The following is a 6,087-nucleotide window of genomic DNA, read 5'->3' on the forward strand; positions in this document are numbered from 1 at the left end:
GTGGGCCCCCTGGGGCTCAGGGGCCGGGTCGCAACCGCACCCCCAGCACCCCCTATATGTACGCCAGTGATATCGTGTATATCCCGACAGACAGACAGACTGCTGTGTGTATATACTGTATGTGTGCATGGGGGTCGGGAGGACATGTCAGCCGTACGGCACGGGGGTAACAAGTTGGTCTAGTCAGCATGCAGCCCGGACTAGTTGTTGTACTTGGTTACCAAGGAGCAGGACTGTCAGCCACAACATAAGGCTGCCTGAGGAGAGGAGGCTGCGGAGGGAAGCCCTGCACGAGGGGGTGTGAGGGCTGTCAGAGAGGGGAGGGGAATATGAGGGCTGGCATTGAGCTGAGGGGAGTATGAGGGCTGGAATGGAGGTGAGAGGGGTATGAGGGCTGGCATGGAGGTGACGGGGGTATGAGGGCTCGCATGGAGGTGAGGGTGTATGAGGACTGGCATGGAGGTGAGGGGGTAGGAGGGCTGGCGTGCAGTTCAGGTGTGTGTGAGGACTGGCATGGAGATGAGAGGGGTATGAAGGTTGGCATGGAGGTGAGGGGGCTATGAGGGCTGGCATGGACGTGAGGGGGATATGAGGGCTGGCATGGAGGTGAGGGGGGTATGAGGGCTGCCGTGGAGGTGAGGGGGATATGAGGGCTGGCATGGAGGTGAGGGGGGTGTGAGGGATGGCATGGAGGTGAGGGGGTAGGAGGGCTGGCATGGAAGTGAGGGGGGTATGAGGGCTGGCATGGGGGTGAGGGTGTATGAGGGCTGGCATGGAGGTGAGGGGGGTATGAGGGCTCGCATGGAGGTGAGAGGAGTATGAGGGCTGGCATGGAGCTGAGGGGGTAGGAGGGCTGGCATGGAGGTGAGGGGGTAGGAGGGCTGGCATGGAGTTCAGGTGTGTGTGAGGACTGGCATGGAGATGAGAGGGGGTATGAAGGCTGGCATGGAGGTGAGGGGGCTATGAGGGCTGGCATGGACGTGAGGGCGATATGAGGGCTGGCATGGAGGTGAGGGGGGTGTGAGGGCTGGCATGGAGCTGAGCGGGTATGATGACTAGCATGGAATTAGATCAACAGTTTAGGGACATGAAGTAATCCTGCCGTATTCCGCCCCTCAGGGTCCTGTAATGTAAGGCTGGGTTCTCACATGCCGGATTCCCGGCGAAAAACTCGCGGTTTGGCTGCAGCGAAAAAACGTGAGATTTCCTCCGGGAAAAGCGCTGCTTCAAAACCCGTGGCACTGTGCCGCAGGTTTTGAAGCGGCCTGGCCGGCGAATCCGCGCCGCAGCACCGGCTTTTGCCGGCTTTGCCGCGACGGATTCACTGTCCCGTGTGGACAACATTTCTGAGAAATCCGCCCTGTGCGAACCCAGCCTAAGAAAGCCGTTGCGCTGTCCGTGTTTTAATGTCATACGACCCCTTTATGTATGCTGAGTATATGGCCGGGCTCACACAGTGACATTCATACTCGCTGCGCCTGCCAATCCCCACGCACACGTAATACACGTCCAGATAGAACATGCTGTGGATTTATTCTCTGCACCAGTAATACACGTGTGAAAACCCGCAGATGTGAGCGATCCAATACAAGTCAATGGGCTAACGACATCACGAGCTGCATATAGGAGAAGTGCGCATGCACAATAATAATACACCCGTGTGACACCTGTATGACTTGAAACGCGATAGCGAAGCCCAAGCACTTTTACAACACTGTGGCTATGAATGTTTTGGGGTGAAAGTGAAGAATTCCTATCCTATCCTCTGCCAGGAAGTTAAGTTGACTAAAATACTTCTTTGGTAATTTTTAGAGACATGTTTTCACAATTAATGCTAATCTGACCACTCCATAGTGTTTTTACGTCCTGCCTAAGTGAGCTGTAATTCCCGGGGACGTAAAAACATGCTGCCTCTGGGGATTAAAGCCCTGCAGGCTCTGGACATCGCAGTTCCTGGCTGCCAGCTCCCGGAGGTAACCGACAACCTGGAGCTGTCATGGGGGGCCGCAGGAAGCCCCCTTCCCACAGTTACACGATCGCCAGTATCGCCCGAATAACCCATGATCATAGTATGAGTAGTCAAAAGCACAGAGCTGTCACCGGAAGCTGCTGTATGTGGTTCCCGGTCACTTCATTGCTGTTATCCAATGGATAACAGCGACCATGTAAAAGTTTAAAAAAGGTGTAAAAGAAAACCTCTCCCATCATGGATTATGTCCGTGAGGGGAGATGAGATTACGATCGGCCCTCGGATTTATATGTGGACCTTACCCTGGCTGTTGCGGACGTGCCTGTCGCCAAAATAGCGGGCGCATGCACAAAAGCCGGGATAATATAAAATCCCCCCGCTCTTGGCTACGAAACGTTGCCGAGAGTCTGGAGATGCCACAGGGGGCCGTGGTCCTTGGTCACATGGTCGCTGCTATCCAATGGATAACGGCGATCACGTAAAAGATTTTTAAAAAGTTTCACCTCCCGTCACGGATCTATACTTGTGACTCGGCTTTTTAAGAGATAAAAAGGTTATGGCGGTGAGAAGACGGCAACAGAAAATACTATATTATTAAAGAAGACATTTTATTATTAAAATTAGTAAAGAAAAAAAAACGTATATATATCTGCGGGCTGTACCGAAAGTGCAGAAGTGGTCATAAATTCTTTATTAATTGATGTAGATTGTTCAACTTGCACATGTAGTTGGAGGGACTCTTCCTCTATACGGGGCCTTCAGAATCTTGTTCTTCCTTGCAGGTCAGTAATGGATTCCAAACAGAAACAACGTGCTGTCATAGAGTTCTTGATGAAGGAGGGATGAAGGCTGTCCGACATCCACAAAAGGCTGCAGAATGACACCATTGACAAGAGGAATGTTCACAGGTGGATGAAGAGGTTTACAGAAGGTGAAACCAGCACTGAAGACAAACCACACAGTGGGAGACCATCAGCTGCGACCACTGACACAAATCGTCAGCGAGTGGATGAGTTGATTCACGGCTGGACTAATGGGTTGAGGCCAAACAGTGACCTCCAGGACTGCCAAGCCTGGTAATATTCCCAACTAGTAATAACACGATTATGTGTTACAAGTACAAGTAAATCAATAATTCATCTGTGCACCAAAATGGATCTATTAGCCCCTTCTCCTATAAACAGTATATAAACAGATTAAAATGGAATGTGTAGGCCCTGTAAGAATGGTAGAGGGTGATGGGGAGAAAGCAAATCTGTTAAAAGGTTTATTCCCCAGTGCATTCACACAAGAAAATAAAATGTTAGATGAAATGCAGTGATTTTTCTTGGACATAGAGTGACCAAAAAGGCGCAATTGTGGCATTGTGTAATTTCTTTTTTCTGACCGCGTCCACCCTGCAGGATAGATAATGCATAATTTTTTAGATCAGACTTTTACATTAGTGGCGGTACCAAATATATTTGGGGGTTTTTTTTTGCTTGTATTTTTTAATTATAAATACAAGAAAAGTTTTTTTTTTTTTAACTTTTAGTATGTTTTTTACAATAAATTTTTTTTTGTCCCCTTAGGGTACTTGAACTTGAGGTTGTTTAATCGACTTTAACATTTGATGGAATACTTATTGCTGTATATGGTATTTTTATCAGCATTCTATTATGACGGGCCACAGGGAGCCCTGAGGGCTTCAAAAGGCCTTGGGCTGCCATGACAAGCGAACAGCACCTCGCAATCTCATCACGAGGGCGCCGTTCGGGACTCTCAATCTCCGATTGGATATTTATAGGGTTAACCATCGGTGTTAGCGCTCACGCTGATCATGGCAGTTGTGGTGAATTATCAGCTGTCAAAAATAGTCGGTATTCACCATCTCTGGAGTAAAATTGGCTCCCAGTCCCGCTCCACACAAACCTTCCCCAGGAGGGCGTATATATACGCCCTTTATGGTGAAGGTGTTCAATTTTAAAACATCTGTCTTCGGTAGACCATCCCTTTTTTTTAAAAAGAAATCAATAGTGATCAGCCCTGATCCGGCTGCTCTGATGCCCGGTAATGTCATGTATTTATGGGTTGTGCTGCCAATGCAGAAATTGGTCTTATAGAGCGACACACATACAGAAGGATCCGGAGCCGGGAGCCACCTTCTATGGCATCCACAGGGATTATAGTCAGGGGTTTATGTTTGGTCAATTTCACTTTTGCAGTCTCTTAAAGGGATTGTCCAAGAGTTTAAGAAATAAAGCTAACAGTAAAATGTTATAAAAATAGCAATCATTACACTTCCGTTAAATCACCCAGCACTCTGGTGCCGATGCTCCTGGGGTCCCAGCCATTCTTTATTCTCCTGGTGCAGTGATGCACTATACTTCTGGTTAACAACCTCAGCCAATCCGAGGCCTCAGTAGACATGTGCCATACATGCTAGCGAGGCCAGTGATTGGTTGTAGTGGTCACATGGCTGTGGTAGTCACATCGACAAGCCAATCGCTCTAGTATCTTTGGCTGTCATGAATGGAGAGGTAGTGCACACGCATGACCACCGGTCCGAACATTCATGGACATGTGAAAGTTCCTGATTTCTTTATCGTTGGGATCCACGCAGTCAGACCCTTGCCAATCAGATGCTTATTCTTTATCCCTAGGACATTCCCTTTAATCATATCTTAGAAGTTACCCATATCTTCCTGCACAGAGGTCTTTAATATCTTTTACACCCCTTACATGCCCTAACACAGCAGAAGACCGGGATATTGGCGTGTAGAATGACTTTTCCTGGCGCGGATCATACAGCAGCTATATGGACAGTCCCTCTACGGGGATCACTGCTCTCACACCCTCGGTGTATATATATTTGCAGTATTTAATCATCTTAGAGGGCATTAGGCTTGAAATGATTAAACTCATTATACAGCATTTACCTGTTTAGAACGTTTATAGTGTTCTTGCTGATGGTTTTGTTGCCTTTCGTACAAGTCCGGGGTTAGAGTATATTAGAAGCATCTTGGATAGTACTAGGTAGCAGTTACGTCTTCGATATATAAAGTACTGGCGCATCGCTCACACGGATGACTATATTTACGGATATTTCACTCTATACACCGCGGCTGCAGGAAATGCGCTTTCAACAGTAACTGTCTGCTTGGCACAAATAATACTGCATATCCTGGCCTGCCAATCTTTGTCAGAATTGCTAATGAGATTTACAGGTTTTAGCATTGCAAGAAAGCATGCAAGTCTCTTCTAAATCCTACCTCTCTGTCTTTTCAGGCAGCTTAAGGACAGGACCCATGAGAAGAGATTGAAAGCGGCAGCGCAGTCGTGAGTGGTCTGCTGTTGTTTTGGTGCCAGTGACTCAAGCATCAGCCGCCTAGTGGGAATAGGAGGTAGAGCATGCTTCAGGAGAGCCGTGCAAGATATTGTGTGACATCTTAAGAGCTAAACTTGGAGTCAACATTCCTATAGCTAAGGATACCCTGAAGAGTCAACATGGCCACCTCACGGCTCGCGAACAGAAGCACCAGGGACATCGCAAATGTGATGCAAAGGTTGCAAGGTAAGTGACCGTCAAATAAACTGACCTTTAGCGCATTATCACTTTAGAATACGCCTCTGCTCTGACAATCGTAGCTGGAGCCGTCCAGGTGTCATGGAAGCCAGAGGCCTTTTTTTCATGCACCCACAGAAAATAGTGGGCATTCTTGAACAAAATCACTCAAAATAGAACCTGCTGCAATATTTTTAATCTTTACCATTGGTACGAGCAAAAAAAATTCACAGGAGCGTATATCGGCCGCCGTTTTCACGGCCGGCGATATACACTACCATTTGAGCTTTCTTCTTCTTTTCCTCCCTCTCAACAGCTCTCTACATCTCTACTCCCTTCTGACTGTTTGCAATGGGAGGGGTGAGACGGAGGTGGAGCTAAGCTGCTGCCCCCTCCCCACCTGTTCTCCACAGCCATTGCAAACAGTCGGAGGAGAGGAGAGGCAGTGAGTCGGGGAGGGGGAGGGAAAGTGGAAGACAGCTCAGATGGTAGCATATATCCGCCGGTCGTGAAAACGACGTCATGGCTATCATAGATAGTAAACAAAAATTATTTTAAAAATTGGTAAAAGAAC

The sequence above is a fragment of the Eleutherodactylus coqui genome, unplaced genomic scaffold (genome assembly GCF_035609145.1).
Source record: "Eleutherodactylus coqui strain aEleCoq1 unplaced genomic scaffold, aEleCoq1.hap1 HAP1_SCAFFOLD_355, whole genome shotgun sequence".
NCBI classification, from domain to species: Eukaryota; Metazoa; Chordata; class Amphibia; order Anura; family Eleutherodactylidae; genus Eleutherodactylus; species Eleutherodactylus coqui.